Source organism: Lycium barbarum, chromosome 9, assembly GCF_019175385.1.
Source record: "Lycium barbarum isolate Lr01 chromosome 9, ASM1917538v2, whole genome shotgun sequence".
NCBI classification, from domain to species: Eukaryota; Viridiplantae; Streptophyta; class Magnoliopsida; order Solanales; family Solanaceae; genus Lycium; species Lycium barbarum.
This window is the reverse complement of record NC_083345.1, coordinates 102,979,491-102,999,117: the sequence shown is the minus strand read 5'-3', so window position 1 is coordinate 102,999,117 and position 19,627 is coordinate 102,979,491. Positions and strand designations below refer to the sequence as shown.

Below are 19,627 nucleotides of genomic sequence, written 5' to 3'. Positions count from 1 at the left end.
TTTTTCATCAGTGGATTTGATGTACTTATACAATAGGTGATCAAGATTTGTGTGTGCTTGTTGCGGCCTCTGCTGATATGGAGTTATTTTTTGATATGGTCTGAAATTTGATGGCCCAGGATTTTGATTCTGGTATCCAGGTGGATCCTGTACCTGTTGCTTTTGAAAGCTTTGGGAGCTTTCAGCACCATTTGGATTTCTCCATTGAAAGCTTGGATGTTTTTGTGCCAATGGAGTACCAAAAGAGTATGGCTTGTATCCGACGGTATTAACCTGCTCATCATTGTGGTTGCTTTCTTGACATTCATGGTTTAGATGGTTTCCTCCACATATGTCACAGGCCTCAGCTTGGCTTGACTGTTGTTTATTCTCCTGAAAAGATTCAAACTTTTGTGCCAAAGAAGCAATTTGTTGAGTTAGTGTATTTAAAGCATCTGCTTGAATTACAGTACCAACTTTCTTATTGATTACATGATCAGATGGCCATTGAATGGCATTTTCAGATATTTCATTCATCATTTGTAAAGCTTCTTCTGTAGTTTTTCCCATAATGGAACCTCCTGCAGCTGCATCTATCACATTTCGAGAAGAAGGTTTTAGCCCATGATAAAAAAAAATATACAATTGCATATGTTCAGCAATGTCATGATGTGGACATTTTCTTAGCATTTCTTTTAATCTCTCCCAAGCTTGATAAACTGACTCTGTGTCAGTCTGCAAGAAATTACTAATATCTTGTCTTAACATTGAGGTTTTAGCAGGGGAAAATATTTATTTAAAATTTTTTGACTCATCTGATACCATGTGGTGATAGACCCTTGAGGCAAACTTCGCAACCAAGTCTTGGCATCTCCCTTTAAAGAAAAAGGAAATAGCCTTAGCTTGATTGCTTCAGGGGATACTCCATTATATTTAGCAGTTTCAACTAATTCTAAGAAATCAATCAGATGACTATGTGGATCTTCACTAAGATCACCGGTGAATGTACATGAATGTTGAATTGTTTGAATTAATCTAGTCCTGATTTTGAAGTTGTTAGCTGCAACTGGAGGGTTCCTCACACTAGATTCACAGTTGAAGTGATCTGGTCTAACATAATCCCTTAGAATTCTGTTTGCTAGTCTTGGAACCACTTCGTCAAACTGATCTTCTGGAACAAGTGGTGGTGGAATTCCTGGTGGTTGATTTTCAACTCCTGGTTGATGCTCCATTTCTCCACGAGTTACGCTTTGAGAAGAGATGTTTGTTTCTTCCTGCGCAAACTAATAGATCTTTCAATTTCTGGATCGTAATATGCCAACTCTTTTGAAGAAGAGCGGGTCATAAACTATAGTAATATTGCAATAATAATAATAATAATAATAATAATAATAATAATAATAATAATAATAATAATAATAATAATAACAACAACAACAACAACAACAACAACAACAACAACAACAACAAGAATAATAATAACAACAACAACAACAACAACTATCTTTTAACGCCAATAATAAAAAAAATCACTTTTATATAGACAAGAGTGATGAGAACAACAGATGGTAGTACTAATAATGAAATATTATAGCACTTCTATATAAAGGAAGTGTATATAATGATAATAGAAAAAGATGTAATGATGGTAAGAATAGAGGTGATGTAACGATGAAACTGTAGGAAGACTAAATTTTTTATTTTTTTTTAAAGAAAAGTTATATGATTACAAATAAAAACTCTAGTATTAATAAATAAAATAATTATAATAGTACTTAGTTGGTAATGATAATACAAATGAATATATAGATAATGATAAACATAAACGTAAGTTCTCAAATTAGTAACAAAACACTTAGTCTGAAGTAGATGTATGTCAATCCCCGGCAACGGCGCCAAAAATTTGACGAGGCCAAAGTGCATAGGAAATTTCGCTCGTACTCTGTCAAATTCTAATATAGTTTAAGATATCGTCCCACATAGATTGGAAAATCTATGCTACAGACTTGTAGTATTTTTGCAGTTATTTGAGAGAATCAGATTGATGACAGGAGAGTAGTGACTTAAATTTGTAAAGTACTTTTACAAAAGAAACAACTTTCAAAAGATTATTTTAAAAGAAATAGTTGGGAGTCGTTGAATACACTTAGTGTATATATGACAATAAAACCTTTTTTTAGTAAATTCCACAAAATAGTATAATAGTTCCTAGAATTGATTTGTGTTACGAGGAATAAAGACCTCTTGCAATTAGTCTTTAAATCAATAAACTTATTTGAAACAATCCCTCCGTGAGAATTAGAATTGAAAGAAATAAGATAGAGATCCCTCAAATCAATAAACTTATTTGAGACTGTCCCTCCGTGAGAATTAGGATGGAAAGAAATAATATAAAGATTTAAACCTAAGAACTAACTTGAAATAACCCCTCCGTGAGAATTAGGATTAAAAGAAGCAAGTTCAAAGATTTGGAATAACAGATGACTAAAAATTATTATTACATATATATTTTATGCGATTATTATATTATATTAATTTCCCTCCAAGTTAGAAGTACAAATTAATATAACTATAATCATAACACAAAATATACTAAGTAACGATAATGATTAGTAGAACATATCATTCCAACACAAAGTATGACACTTAAATAATATCAAGACGAGGAATAACTAAAATAAGATAATATAACATTGCACCAAGTTTCTTCAACTATCCCAATTACTCCATTATGGAGTTAGAAAAGAGAAAATATGAATTTAAGAAGCTAGAAATACTGAAAGACTTGGAGAAATATTTTTACTACAAGAGAAAGAAAAGAGAATAGATCAAGATTAACACTTTGTCTTGTAAATTATTGGATGATTTGTAAGCAAAGTGATGCTTCTATTTATAGGAAAATGTAGTGTCTCCCCCTTACGAATGCATTCCTTGAAGTAGTGCTCACATTTGTAACCTTACTTGACGGGTGAGAGTATAACAATGGTAGTCGCACCCGTGAATTTTGCAACTTCTTTCTTGATGCCCATAGTTGACGGGTGTGAGTATGAAAGTGGCGATGACACCCATGGATTTCAACACTTGACGGGTGTGGGATTATGCAACTTCTTTCTTGATGCCCATAATTGATGGGTGTGAATATGAAAGTGGCGATGACACCCGTGGATTTCAACACTTGACGGGTGTGAGATTATACAACTTCTCCCAATGTTGTCTTTTGTAATTCCCATATGTAAAACTCCACGGTTATGACTTCTGAGTGCGTGGTTGCACCTATTGAATTCTTTGCTTACTTCTTTGATAATTTGTTTCTTCTCTATTCTTCTGCAGTACTCTTATTCCTGTAGAATTTGTCAGAAAATATGCCAGAATAGGATATATTTATTCATTTTTTATTTAAAAACCTATTTTTATATACAAAATATAATGAATAATTTATATCCATCACTAATAAAAGTTCCTCTCCGTTTAAGCCTCTGTTTTCAGTATTATTTTGTTCGTTCTTTTCATTTAACTATCTGTTCAACAGCTCGGGGAAGGAATTTCCCCCAATCAGACCTATTGAGCGTAGTCCGAGCAAGGATCTTATCCCCACCGGACTTGCCATCTCAAAACTCAGGCTCATTTACTCTGTTTGATTTTCGTACTGTTATTTCATTAATTCTTATTCTTAGCTCTTCCCTTTGCTGTTGAGTTCAAGTTACTTATTCTTTAAGCCGTGTACAAATTCAATTGTTACTCTTTTGAGGGTAAACAGTTTGGCGCCCACCGTGGGGCTAAGGATAATAGTGACGGCTTATATAAACAACCTTTACTTGCTTTCTTCGTTTTTGTGATTGATTTCATGATGCTCCATGTCAAACCCTAGCCACTCCATTCACCTCAACGAAGATGAATCCAACGAACACAACACTAACCTCAACGCGGTGCCACTCAATAATGCACCTGCCATCGATCCAGTCAACAATCAGCCCGTCCAAATCCCGCGTACTGATGATGCGGATAGGTATGGAGTACTCGGAGGAGAGGCGGAGGAAGTTAACTTACATTTGATTTATAATTTGTTGCAGGAGCACCATGTCACCATACAGCAGCAACAGGAGGCCATCGTCCGACTCCAAAGGGATCTCGGTGATGCGCTGGCACCGGAACCGGATAGGGTTTCTGAATAGGTTCGAAGAGAAATTGAGGTCGGTGACAGTCATGATAGGATGATCAATGAGTCATCTGAGATGATAAGGATGCTCGAGACTTTGACTAAACGGATAGACTCCAACGAGAAAAAAATGGATGACTACAATTCTTGGGTGGATCAAATTCCGGGAGCACCTCCGAGTCTCACTGGTCAAGACACAAAATACATCTTGAGAAGGTCTTTCCCCATGAGCGCAGCATCGAAGCTGATCCTGAAGAGGTTCAAAATGCCAGATATACCTAAGTACGACGGAACTACCGACCCCCAAGAACATATCACTACATACACGTGTGCTATTGCTGGCAATGATCTCAAGGACGATGTGATCGAATCAGTAAGTTTGAAAACGTTCTGTGAAACCTTAACCAAAGGGGCAATGCAGTGGTACTATTCATTACCTCAACACTCAATCCCCTCCTTCGAGTTACTTGCGGATGCCTTCGTGAAGACTTACGCAGGGGCACGAAAAGTACAAGCGCAGACGGCCGATATATATAGGGACGATGAGCGGCTCAGAGAGTTCGTCACAAGGTTCCAACAGGAAAGAATGTTTTTACCCTCGGTTCCTGACGAATAGGCCGCCCAAGCATTCACGAAGGGACTTAATTCAAGAAGTTCAAATGCTTCACTCAAACTAAAGGAGAGCTTATTGGAATTCAGTGCTACGACTTGGGCCGATATGCACAACAGGTACGAATCAAAAATTAGAATAGAGGATGATCAGCTTGGCCTTCCCCCAGGCCCGGTAACTCGGACAAGAAGCGATAAATCAAAAAGGGCATTTGAACCAGAATACAACCCACCAGACAGGTATCATCCTTACCCATCCGTGAGGCCCGTTTTTCGATCAAAGAAAAGCAGGAGCAACCCCGATATTCATATGAACCGAGGGGATAGACGGATCGACCGAGGGGACAGATGGATTGATCGAGGTTCATCAAGCAGAGGACTCCAGTATAAAACCAACTCCACCACTACCTCACATATGGGGGAAAATTTAAGGATTTCGGAATATAATTTTAACGTTGACCCCCCGATCCTGGTGGCAGCGATTGGGAAGATCGAAGAAGCAACATGGCCGAAGCCACTCCGAATCGACCCTTCACAGCGGGACCCGAAATTGATATGTGACTATCACGGTACCCATGGGCATCGGACTGACGATTGCAGAGGGTTTAGGGATGAAGTAGCCCGATTACTCAAGAACGGACATCTTAGAGAATTTTGGAATGAACGGGGGAAGAATAACTACAGGAACAGGGAAATCAAAATGGCTGAATCGGAAGAACCCTAGCACGTGATCAACATGATCTTAGGCTGGGTCGAAACACCACAAGGACCTGTCATAAAGAGAACAAAGTTCTCTATCACGAGGGAAAAAAGGAGTAGGGATTACATACCGGACGAATTTATTTCATTCAATGACGAGAAAGTAGAAGGCATCACTCAGCCTCACAACGACGCCCTGGTAATCTCTGTACTTATTTTTAAAACTCACGTTAAATATATCTTAATTGATCCAAGTAGCTCGACGATTATCATCTGATAGAAATTCGTCGAATAACTCGGCATGATAGACCAAATCATACCAACGGCCAGGGTCTTGAACGGATTCAATATGGCCTGTGAAACCACCAAAAGAGAAATCACACTACCCGTGAGCACAGCCGGGGTCGTGTTACACACCAAGTTCTACGTCATTGATGGAGAAATGAAGTACAACGCCTTATTCCAGAGACCTTGGATACGTATGGTGAAAGCAGTACCATCCACATTACACCAAATGCTAAAATTCCCGACCCTCGATGGGATAAAAGTAATACGTGGAGAACAGCCCGCTGCCAAAGAAATGTTCGCAGTCGAGGAAGCTGTACCGAAAGAACCAGCACCAACGGCCGATATAGTAAACCGCACTAAGGCATCAGATTCGGATAAAAGGACCAAATAGCAATCACAGAACAAGGTGGCCGAGGAAAATGATTTCGGTGTGCCAAGATCCTTTGTACAGCTAGACGAATCCGACGTAACGAAGTCAATAATAGAAGAACTGGAACAAGTTATCCTCTTCGTTCTTCTCCCAGATAGAAAGGTATACCTGGGCACGGGACTCACCCCGGAGCTCCAGAATAAGTTAATTGAATTTCTTAAAGGTAATTCAGATTGTTTTGCATGGTCCCACTTAGACATGACAAGAATCCCACCGGAAGTGACCACTTATCGTTTGAGCTTGGATCGGAGTTTCCGCCCGGTCAAACAAAAATGAAGGCCAATATCTGAAGTCAAGCACACATTTGTCAAAGACGATGTAACAAAGTTATTAAAAATAGGATCCATTCGGGAGGTCAAATACTCGGACTGGTTAGCCAACGTGGTCGTCGTACCAAAGAAAGGTAACAAATTTAGAATGTGTTTCGACTTTAAAGATTTAAATAAGGCGTGTCCAAAGGATTCTTTTCCTTTGCCACACATCGATTGTATGATAGATGCGATGGCCGGACACGCCCTGCTGAGTTTTCTCGATGCATACTCCGGGTACAATCAGATCAAAATGAACCTGGAAGATCAGGAGAAAACATCTTTTATTACTCGGTATGGAACTTATTGTTATAACGTAATGCCCTTCGGATTAAAAAACGTCGGAGCTACCTATCAACGCCTAGTTAACAAAATGTTCGAAGAACAAATAGGGAAAACGATGGAAGTTTATATTGACGACATGCTAGTTAAGTCCCTGGAAACAGAACACCATTTAAAACATTTGCAAGAAACCTTCGATGTCCAGCGCAAGTACAACATGAAGCTGAACCCGAAGAAATGTGCCTTCGGAGTAGGGTCAGGAAAGTTTCTGGGGTTCATGGTGTCAAACCGTGGAATAGAAATAAACCCGAACAAGATACAGGCCATCGAGAACATCAAAGTAGTCGAAGGTGTCAAGGGTGCGCAAAAACTGACCGGCAGAATCGCGGCGTTAAGTAGATTCATTTCTAGATCATCCAATAGAAGTCACCGCTTCTTCTCCCTACTCAAGAAAAAGAATGACTTCGTGTGGACACTCTAGTGTCAATGAGCCTTAGATGAATTGAAACAATACCCTGTCAAGCCCGCCTTTGTTGCACACACCAAAGACCGATGAGAAGCTGTACTTATAATTGGTCGTATCCGAGATAGCGGTAAGTGGTGTTCTTGTCCGAGAAGAAAAAGGTACACAATTTCCGGTTTATTATGTTAGTAGGACTTTAGGGGACGCCGAAAAGAGTAATCCCCACCTCGAAAATCTTGCTTTAGCATTGTTGAGTGCATCTAGAAAATTGAAACTATACTTCCAATGTCACCCCATATGTGTAATAACAACTTCCTCATTAAGAAATATAATGTATAAACTGGAGTTATCCAGTAGGCTAGCAAAATGGGCGGTGGAAATCAGCGGGTATGACATCGAGTACTGACCCCGAACAACCATAAAGTCTTAGATCCTGGCAAACTTCGTGGTAGATTTCACGCCCGCAATGATACCCGAGTCTAAAAAAGAATTAGCACTAGCCTCGAGTAAAAAAAACCGGAGTATGGACCCGACATACGGATGGCGCATCCAACGTAAAAGGGTCCGAACTTGGGATCGTGCTGAGAAACCCAGCCGAAGATGTTTTACGACAATCCATAAAAACATCCTCAAAATTGACTAATAATGAAGCCGAGTACGAGGCCTTGATTGCAAGTTTAGAGTTGGCTCGGGGACTGGGAGCTGAGGTCATTGAAGCAAAATGTGATTCCCTACTGGTCGTGAACCAAATTAATGGAACTTTGGAGGTAAAAGAAGATAGAATGCAAAAATATCTGGAGAAGGTTCAAGTGGTCTTACACCGGTTTAAAGAGTGGACAGTACAACATACCCCGAGAGAAAAAAATATCGAGGCAGATGCTTTGGCAAACCTTGGCCCGTCGATTGAAACCGAAGAGCTGGGCTCGGGTGCAGTTGTCCAGCTGATGAGTTCGGTTATTGAAAGCAATCAGGTCGAAGTCAACGCAACAAGTATGACTTGGGATTGGCGAAATAAATACATGGATTATTTGACGGATAGAAAGCTTCCCTCAGATCCGAAGGAGTCACGTACGCTACGGACTAAAGTGGCAAGGTACTGCACAGTCGATGGTAAGCTTTACGGTGTTCCTTTTATGGCCCCCTCACCAGATGCTTAGGTCCCGGTGAATCTGACTATGCGATGCGAGAGATACATGAGGGAACATGCGGTAATCATTCCGGAGCCGAGTCGTTAGTACGAAAACTGATTCAGGCTGGATACTATTGGGACCATATGGAAACGGATGCGAAAAGCTTCAACTGCAAATGTGACCAGTGTCAAAGACACGCCCCGATGATACACCAATTGGGTGAATTGCTTCACCGGGTACTTTCCCCATGGCCGTTCATGGAGTGGGGAATGGATATAGTTGGACCCCTACCATCGGCACCAGGTAAGGCTCGCTTATATTATTTATGACTGACTATTTTTCTAAGTGGATTGAAGTACAGGGATTTCAAAAGATCCGAGAAAAAGAGGTCATCAATTTCATATGGGACTACATCGTTTGCCGATTCGGCATCCCGTCCGAGATCACATGTGACAATAGCTGTCAATTCATAGGGTCCAAGGTAAATAATTTTCTCAAAGGATTGAAGATAAAGAAAATGGTGTCAACTCCATATCACCCGAGTGCAAACAGATAAGCAGAATCCACAAACAAAACCATCATTCAGAACTAAAAGAAACGTCTCGATGAGTCTAAGGGCAGATGGAGGGAAGTCCTCCCTGAGATATTATGGGCATACAGAATGATGCCGAAGTCAAGCACCGGCGAAACACCATATTCTCTCGTGTATGGCACGGAGGCCGTAATCCTGATAGAAGTAGGCGAGCCTAGCTTTAGATTTCGATATGCCACAAAGGATAAGAATGATAAAGCAATAGCGATAAAGCTAGATTTAGCGGCGGAGATGCGCGAAGCCGCCCTAGTCCGTTTGGCGGCCCAAAAACAACAAATGGGCAGATACTACAACCAAAGGACAAAACTCCAATATTTCCAAATCGGCGACTTAGTCCTTCAAAAAATGACCCTGCATACGAAGAACCCCAATAAAGGAAAACTCGGAACAAATTGGGAAGACCATACAAGGTCATCGGAATAACGGGCAAAGGTTCTTACCAGCTCGAGGCAATGGACGGACAACAGATGCCGAACAATTGGAACGTAGCACACCTGTAGAGATACTATTGCTAAGGTATGAGTTTAACATCGGTGAATTGCTCGAATTTCTTGAACTAACCGTTGCAGGAAATGGCACGATGAGCTAATTTCGGGTCGAAAAACATATGTTGCACTCTTTTTCCTTAAGCCCGATTTTGTCCCAACTTGGGTTTTCCGACGAGGTTTTTAATGAGGTAACAATGTACAGCGCGTTACTTGTGATGAAGACTGGCTACAAGTTGGGACTGGGGACTCCCCGGTAACAATGAAAGTGTTCCAAATTTCGCATGACCCAGTGATAGGTTGGGCCAAGGGCATTGTTAACATTAGATCAGTTGTAAAGGCCAAATGACTGAATGAGTCGTGCCCGACTAGGTTATTTTTGAAGGCCAAATGACCGAATGAGTCGAGCTCGGACTATGTAACCATTATGATTGTGAAATAAGAACACTTCGGTTAATTCTTTCATTTATCGAACTCCGATGCATCTTATTACTTTACTATAAAGGCACAAACCAAAACAGCATAAGGAAACACATATTCAAAATAAAGTCAAAAACCCCCAAAACATATCGGCCAAAAAATAACACATTGATGTGAAGACGACTGAACTTGCGAATGTAAATTTATAAAAATCAAATGACAAAAAAATTATATATACCGGCTAAAATACGCCGAGTCAATTTTTTACATTGACCAAAATCCTGTCGAACCTTTTACAAAATCCTTTCGGCCTGAAACATGCCGAGTCTAAAAAAAAGGGGGGGCGGGGGGGGGGGGGGGGGGGGGCGCATTTTTACTCCTCTCCTAAGGAGGCAAGTTCTTCCTAGTTCAAAGGGTCTTCTCCGGAGCTTTCACCAATTAGGGCCTTTTTCATTTTCACCTCCATCCCTTCGGCCATAGTTATCTTATCCCCAATGCCCTCAAGGCCTTGCTCTTGAATCTCACAGAGGGTATGAACTCGGGTCAACCACTTTATGTGCTCAGCCTTGAGAATGGAACGGTTGGTGGAGGATTCTACATTAGCAACGGTCTGCTCCTGAATATGACGACGAGCAACCAAGGATTGTTCCAGTTGAGAGGCAAGATCCTTCGCAGCCTTGGCTTACTTATCTGCTACCTTCTGGGCCTCTTTTAGAGCCTCACCTCGTCTAGAATACTCGGCCATTAGCCTGCCAAATCCGGCCTTAAGAGCGTCAAGCTCCTGCCTCACCTCGAAAATGGCCGCTACCCGATCCTTAAAAGCCTCGGAAGATATCTCGGCCTCCATGGCCAGCCGGTCCTTGTCCACTTGAAGGATGATATACTTTTCACCCAAGGATGCCAGTTCATTTCTCACTCGAGGGTTTCTTCCCTAGCAATGGTGAGTTCGGTTATTGCCACCTCGAGTTCGGCTTTGGAGATGTCTAGATTGGCTTTAATATTATCGATTTCAGCCCTAAGGACGGTGACATTCTGGGACTCCGAGAGCTTCCTCTTGGCATCACAGAGCAGGGTTTCGAACTTCTGAGTTTCTCGGCCCTGAGCATCCAATTGAACTCGAGCATAAGCTGACTCCACAACTCAGCACACTCTTTCGAACCCTGAAGAAACCCCTCATAAAGCAAGACCACGACCTGCATTTGAGAATATGTTAAATGGGAGGAAAAATAAAAAATGCAGGGCATTGAGAAAATGACTAGTACATACCCGGTTATTAGCACGCATTCTCTCGTTTAAGAGACATAGCCATGACACCTCGTTCATCTTTTCACGATCCTCCTGGGAGACTAATGGACGAAGGTAGCCGGCCATACCAACCGGACGAGAAAGGAAATGTATGTCCTCCGGCATAGAAACAACGACCGACCGTGTCCTTCTCGGGTCAACACTTGGGGAAGGGAACATGCCTACAAGATGGGGCCGAGAACCCGATTCAGTAACATGCATAGGCCGTCTCCTTGGGGAATTTGCAGGGTAAAACCCGAAGGGTCAACCCTAACGGCATCTATCGGGGAAGCCTCACCCAACATTCGTTCGAGATCCTCCCTATATGGGGAAGAGGTCCCGGGCACATCTGCAATATCCACGACAGGTTCCCCTCCGGACAGATAATCATCGACAGTAATGACATCATCAAAAATCCTGATCGGGCTCCGGACGGGCTGTTCGAATACATCATCGGGTAATCCCTATGGAAGGGTTATAGGAAGTATTTCTATGCCGGTCATGGAAGGACTAGTTGTAGGTATGGGTGGTGCGGTTTGGCGCACTCGGACGGTAAGTAGAAAGTCTTCGTCCGACTCGTCTCTCAGAGTCCGTGAAGACCCACCTGAAGCAGTGGCCGGTTTCTTTCTCTTAAGGGGTTTGGAAGTAGAAGGTTCAGAATATCTACTCCATTTTCTACTTGGAGCTGTTTCGGCTATGAACTGCTTGAAATCAGCCGGGTCAAACATTGAACTTCCTCTCGGAGAGGGGGGTGGAGGATCCCTTAGTTGGGTCATGTTCTGTTTCACTACAAATAAAACGGAGTTAAAAAAAATAAGAGTTTGCCGAACAAAACTCACCCCCGTGACTTTTCACTGCCCATCGGTCCTTCAACAGTTCGGCCCAACATCGTAGTTGATGGGGGCACTGAGCCATGAGATTCTCAATTCAGTCCACGAGGTCATCAATAACCAGAGGAATCCACTTCTGGCCTGCGAGGCAAAACGAATGCATAAACAAAAATGCAAAAATAAATCAACGGGGTAAAGCATTAAAATATCTTACGTTGTTTGTTTCATTTCTCAGGGAAGGGGCGATGGCTCGGAGGAATAATCTCCTCGGTCTTGACACGGACGTAGCGCCCCAACCACCCCTGATCGTTATCATCCACACTAGAAAGTATGGGGTACTTTGCACTCTTCAGCAATTTCACGATTACCCCGCGAAAGAAACGGGGAGAGTAAAGCCGGATCAAATGATCAAGCGTAAACGGAGCATTGACCTCGTTAGCCAAGATCGAATACATGTAACAACATGCCAAACATTCGGTCCAATTGTCCTAGGCATAGTTCATATGTTCGACACATATCTAGAATGACCTCGTCAATTGGTGGGTCCAGATTAAACGTAAAGGGAAAGGTATACACACTCGAATAACCCTCCTTATACATGGTCATGTCTTCATCGGGGCCCGGGATCACAATCTCCGTAGGGCCGTACCGCCACTCACCGGCAACTGGAGGTGTCGGACTCACGTCCCAATCAAATTCAGTTCGAACTTGTGGTATAAGAGCCTCAGTGATAGCCGAAGGATAACATCGGACATCGTATCCTCGGTCCGCGTGTTCTCCCCTTGAGGGTTTTTCTAAAGTAACTTCGGAATAGAAGTTGAAAGCTGTTGGCATTGCGTCTTGTCCCCGGGGTTCATAGGGGATTACTTCGGCCTCTGCACCGGCAGCAGCACCAGGGGCACGAGGGGAATCGGATGGAGTGTTTTCTCGTGACGATGATTGCCTAGAACTCATTCTGAAATGTTTCTTAAACCAAAAACAAACAGGAAGGGTATAAAGATCAAGAGGCTATTTTCGAAAGTTTTCGTCAAGAACAGACAATGAACCAAGGCTTGTTCTTGGGCTTTTGGAGAAAATGTGGAGTTAAATCATTGGAAAGATTCTTTTAGTGAGGAAGGAAGGAAGTAAGAATCAAAAATGAAGAAGAGGAAGGAACGCAGAGCTATTTATAAGAGAAGAAAATGCTTCCCATTCGGCACCTTTTGCCAGACCAGTCACGAGTTGACACGTGTCGCGAAGCGACCAATCAAAAACTGATGCGTCCCTCGTGTAAGTGAAATGACGTGATGTGACGTTTGGGTTTCTCGCGCATTCCTAATGAATCGCATTTAAGTCAAGCCCCTCCAAGAAAAATAATTAAGTTCGGTGACAAAAACGAACGACTGATAAATTTATAAGACGGTTCCATTGAACATCCGAGTAGAAAAGTTGACATCGGTCTAAAAGACCGTACAAAGGAAATTAACAATTCTACGCCGGTCTAAGAGATCGTACAAGATTATAACTATCAGTCGAAAAAACCGAACAAAGAAAAATCTAAAAATCCTGAGCTCTACACCTCATCGATCTTAGGTTGATCACTGTTCCCCGATAAAGCCGCTTTAAGTCGGTCATTCTCTGCTTGAAGGCAGGCGATCACTTCGACAAAACTCTCTGGTGTTCGAGCTGGGGGAGCATAAGTCGGGGGCACAGCATCCTCGTCATCATCGATCTCCACGATCGGTGTAGGATCTCTCCCGAGGGACCCCTCACTCGAGATCCTTCAAGATCTTACCCTAGCACCAATTCCCGAACCTCCTATTGATGCATCTGGTATGTCCCTTCTCTTCGGTATCCTAGTCGAACCAGATGCACTTGCTTTGGTTATGTTCTCGGATCTTACTTGAGCAGCTCTTGCCTTCGAAGCTTTCTTCACCGGAAGCCCTGACACAGGAGAAGCAAGATTATTTTTTAAAAAAAGTTGTTATATGATGGTAGCAAAGAACCGAGATTTACCATGGTTCTTGCCCCTCCATCCAATCGGGCCTAAATCCTTCCAGGAGCGGCCTACGTGTTCAGCAGCACCCAGCAGTTAGCCATTCGAATATCCCGGGCAGGAGCTCGAGCTCAACAGCAATTGGTTCGGGATTCCACTCCTCTGGTAAAGGAATGGGGTTTCCACGTTGCAATTGGGCCATTCTCATGACGACGAATCGATGCAACTATCCCTGATCATAGTCATCTTCGGGGTCGATCAGGCCCCGAGGGCCCCTTAGGATCAGGTGTATAATGCCCCCACGAATGAACCGGGGTATATAAATGTAGATTAAATGGTCCAGAGTAAATGGGACTCCGGCCATTTCGGCCAGAAACTGAATGCAATAAACGAGTCGCCATACTTGAGGAGCAATTTGCCCTGCAAAAATCCAGTAACGTCGGTACATATCCTCGATCGCTTGAGGAATCCGGAGAGTGAACCCGATGGCAAACGGGTAAGTATACACGAGAGAATAACCAAGGATGTGGCGATCAATTCGCACTCTCTGCCGGTAGGTAAAACCTCAACATCGCTGCCTAAGTCACATTCTCTCCGAACCCTAGGAATTGTATCTTCAGTAACAAAGGATGCAAAATTTCTCACATGATCGTAGCAATGGCCAACGTTGCAGTCGTCCTCAAAATTGAACCTAGCCGGAGAAATTTTAGCAGCTTGAAGCTCGAGGCCCTTCATGATAGCAGGTTCGGGAGTAGGTGTTAAAGGTTCAGTAGGGGATGTAGGTGAATTTGGGGAATGAGCAGCGTCGGTCAATGATAGTGATGGAGAAGACATTTCAAGTATAAAGCAAGAATAGGATTTTTTGAATGTGAGAAAGCGATGTTGAACATAGGCTTTATATAGTGAAGAGTATGGAGTTGAAGAGACTCCTAATAACTGTAGAATACGGAAGGCCAAAGGAATGGCGGAATACACATTATTAATTAAATGACGCAGCATTTATTATGTTCGAGCTCGTGATAGGCGGTTATCTGATCGTAGACAGTTATCTGATCGTAGACGGTTACCTGATCGTAGGCAGTTATATGATCGTAGGTGGTTATTTGATCGAAGGCGGTTATTTGGGCATAGTAAAGCATCGTTATGAGAGAACGTGGTCTTTTTTATCCATTTCCCATTGCCACTTCTTTACTCCGGGAAATGGAAGGACTATCTGTGTATGATGAGAACCTAATAAAAGGTTCTATCCGATTTCATCGAGGGTCCATTAGGTAATAGTCCATGAAATAGAACCATGGTTGAATCCGAGCTAGCGAGTCCGAGGAGTTACACCCGAATAATGTTCAAGTGGACAAGTCTGAATCAATGGAAGGTTATTTTCCCCTGATTTATCGCCGAAGATCGCGCCACTAACGGACATTTCCGACTGTATCGGAACCGCATTTACCCACGTGAGAGCCCGTGTCTCCTAGTTCTTGTAGGACACTTACACTATTTAAACGCATGTATGATCTCCACTAGAGAGCATCATAATCGTCTTAAACAATACATTCCAGTTGCTAATAAAAGTTCCTCTACGCTCAATAGGTCCAATTTCCCCCAATTGGACCTATTGAGCGTAGTCCGAGCAAGGATCTTATCCCCACTGGACTTGCCATCTCAAAACTCAGGCTCATTTACTCTGTTTGATTTTCATACTGTTAGTTCATTAATTCTTATTCGTTAGCTCTTTCCTTTGCTGTTGAATTCAAGTCACATATCCTTTAAATTGTGTACAAATTCAATTGTTACTCTTTTGAGGGTAAACACTGCTGCCACAACTTGAGATATGTGTGCAACAACCAGCACGGGAATCAACACATTAAACTATGGGCGTTCTTGTATGGAGAGTGAAGCCACTGTGCGCTCGAGTTCTTGCATGGAATCTCGAATTATAGGCCTACCTGTGACCCAATCCTCTTCTTTCTCGATCATGTGAATCTCGTTGTTTCCATGATTAGGCAAAGGATTGGTATTTACATTTGGCGCAGCCGTTTGAAAAACAATCTTCTTTCTGTCAATCATATCATGTATTTTGTACTTTAGATTGATAAAATCGTCAGTACTGTACCCTACCCCATTTGAATAGTAGGCACATGTTTGGTCCGCCCAATAAAATTGATTTTTGGGATCAACAACCTTTGTGGGAAGTTTCTGGATCATCCCTGCAGTGCTCAATCTTTTAAATAGATCAGTTCGAGTCTCCATCAATAGGGTAAATATGCGGGCAGGCTTCTTTTAAAAGTTCTGACGTGGCACATCGTAAGCATTTGGTGGTGGTTGATTTTGGAAATTTGTGGGTGGGTTATTTTGTGGAGGTCTGTAAGCAGGTCCAGGAGTTTGGTAATTTGGTTGTGGCGCTTGGTAATTCGGAGGCGGTGTTTGAAAGGTACTTTGTTGAGCTTGGCAGCTAGGTGGCAGCGTTTGGAAAGTTGGCTGAGCGTAATAGACGGGTACCAGATTGTATGGAGCAGGTATATAGGTATTTAGGGGTAGTGAAGAGTATATTTCCATCGGAGGTTGGAATTCCTCTTTTTTTTTGGGGGGGGGGGGGGGGTCTGGGGCTGGGAGTATGGGAAATGTTCACCACATCCTTCTTCTTTCTGATAAAACCCGTTGAGCCTAATCCAGCGGCCTTTCCAGCTACATTTATGATTCGTCCTGAATTGAGGCCATCCGCTATGGCCTCTACCATTTTAACAAGTTCAGAGAATGGCCTTCCAGTCATTGACATCATTCCATCCTAGAAATCTATCTCTGGGAATGAATAAAGACCGAGACTAATTCTTCTTCGCCCATTGGCGGTTGCACTCGGGCGGCTTCAGTTTTTTACCTACTCGCGTACTCGCAGTAGTTCTCGGTGGATTTTTGTTTTATCTTTGCCAAGTAGTACCGATCTGGTACAGTTTCTATGTTGAAACGGAAACTCTACACAAAGGCTCCGGTCATATCTTACCATATGGTCCACTGCCGTATGTCTTGTGCTGTGAACTATTCAGAGGCTTCTCTGGTTAGACTTCGGCTAAACATCCTCATAATAAGTGCCTGATTATCTAGGACACCGACCAGCGGGTCACAGTAGGCTCGAAGATGGGCCTTGGGGTTGCCCGTCCCGTTAAACATCTCAAATTTTGGTACTTTGAAGCCTTCGGGAAAATCCAAGCTCGGATACATGCACAGATCATTGTAGCTTTGCGGGTAGCTCTCACAGATTATTCCAGCATCTCGACCATTGTGTGCCCAAGTTCTTTGTCGCGCTTGTCTTGCTCAGCCCTTCACGCCTTTTCGATCACTTCATTGTTACACCTCGCAGTTTAGATGTTGAGTTCTGTAGGTGTTAACTGCTTAATTGTGGACACTAAAGTGATGTGCGTCTATTCTATTGTTATAAGGGTTTAATATCATGTATGAGAAGTATCGAAAGGACTAGAGGGCAAGTGAATTAACGAAATTAAGTTTGTCAGACTTTGGAGAAAATATGAGGAGCAATTTTGGCCCAACTTGGAGAAAGAATATGTTTTAGTATATTAAGATTTTTGAAGTGAAACAAAAGTCTAAGGTGAAGTTCGAGAATTCTAGTTTCCAACGCAATGAACCGCTCCTCAATAGGACATCGGGGTAAGGAGATATGGACGTTACAAGTCGGGCTGGCAAACCACCAAAATGGTCTGCGCGAACGCGCCAGGGAGTGGCGCGAACGCGCAAAAGGCCAAGGGCCAATACAGCGCGGACGCGCCACTACGAGGCACGAACGCGCTGAACAATTTTGAGGCTCGGGTTCGGGATGAAGGCTATATGATAAGAATGTAATAATAACCTATGTATGACATTTGGAGACCATATGGGGTGAATTGGTTCATATGGCACTTGATGAAAAGCCCTCGTTGCTACAAGATAAGTGGGGCCCACACACCAGAGTTTTATAAAGGACATAAGAAGGGATATATGAGTAGTACATGGAAAGTTGAGCAAGTCCTAAGAAGGACCCTTGAGCCAAATATGGGCATAAGCCCTCCAAAAGGACGATTTAAGGAAACATTTTTGGATGATCTGACTTGGAGGGGCCAAAACGATATTATACGTTTGGCATTTTGAAACACACCAAGAATGTAAGTTGTATATAATTGAATTAGCTTTCCAACCATAGGTCGTGGGCCATCACACAACATCTGGATCAAGAGTTATGATCTTTTTACTGAAAGAAGGTGCAGTTAGAAAAAATAAGCCAGCGCGAACGCGCTGAAGGAAAAATAAGTCGGTCCAGGCAGAACCTGGACCGTTCTATAAAAGGGGGAGGCCCCCTATTTTCAACCAAACACACCCAAAAACATCCCAACTTCTCTAGAAAATTCCCCAACCTTCCCACACCCACTTTTTAGCCCAAACCAGGTATAATTTCCAAATTCTGGCCCGGATAGGGTATAGTTATTGTTGCACAATCATATAGCGGTGTGTTGTGGCCTAAACTTGGGGTGGAAAAGTGAAGGTACAATAATATTAACGGGAGAAAGGTATGGATCTCTTCCTATTTATATTGATACTGGCTTATTTACAAAGATAGAACGGTTAAATGGTTGTATAGTGAGTGGTTGAGTTATGGAAGTTGGAAAACAGCGTGTGGGCTGTTTTATGGAATAATTTGATGTGGTAAATGATATTATTAATGTTGGTATTGTTGTTGTTGTTGTTGGTTAATGAACTAAGAATTCGGGCTAGACATATAAATAGGGGAGATGCTGCCCGAATTTTGGCAGATTCTAAAAGAGTTTGGTTTAAGAACTTGAGATAGGTATATGACGATAAGTCTAACGGTAGTATAATTTCTCTTGAATATAGATTTTCAGGTTCAGGAGAACAAGCGTTAATTCGTAAGAGATCAATCAGTTATGTTAAGGTTAAACCTTTCTTTCAAAGGCATGATTCCTATGTTTTGATTCCATACATGACATCCATAAGTCTATAGTTTTCGAAAAATCTTACAATGACTCCAATCTTAGATATTTTCAAGCATAAGGTTCTAGATGATTTCATGACGTGATTGAGCATGTTATATAATATATGGCCTCAGCTTATGTCTGAGCGTGCTATATAACATATGACCTCAGCTTATGTCTGAGCGTGCTATATAACATATGGCCTCAGTTTATGTCTGAGCGTGCTATATAACATATGGCCTCAGCTTATGTCTGAGCGTGCTATATAACATATGGCCTCAGCTTATGTCTGAGCGTGCTATATAACATATGGCCTCAGCTTATGTCTGAGCGTGCTATATAACATATGGCCTCAGTTTATGTTATGGATCATTCAAAGTGAGACATGATAGTGGTGATGATTATGGTAGTGATGAAGATCCTTATCATCTAAACGAACCCAGCAAATAAACGAACTCCGAAGACTCTATTCCTAAACAGTGTAGGAGTATTCGTATCTTTGACCTCTTAAGTCCCGAAGGGGCATCCATAGGTTGTGCAATTTCATAAAGCTGTCTAATTCCCGAAGGGGACATTCAAAGGGTTTTCTCTTTCCTATGCATTTTACATTTAAAATTTGGAGTCTCAAAGGAGACAAATGAAAAGGGGAAGAAGTTCCCGTTTTGCGTTAAAGTTTCTCCGAAGGGAGTCTTTTGATGGTTTTCAAAGATTTTCATGCATTTGC

The 19,627-nt window shown here is 42.3% G+C and overlaps 1 non-coding gene across 1 annotated transcript; it reads left to right on the top strand.

Moving 5' to 3' along the window:
• Nucleotides 1–640: 640 nt before the first annotated feature.
• On the top strand, nt 641–747 carry LOC132612408 (small nucleolar RNA R71). The gene has a single exon (XR_009571773.1). It is a non-coding gene; the product is annotated as a small nucleolar RNA R71 (small nucleolar RNA).
• Nucleotides 748–19,627: the final 18,880 nt, after the last annotated feature.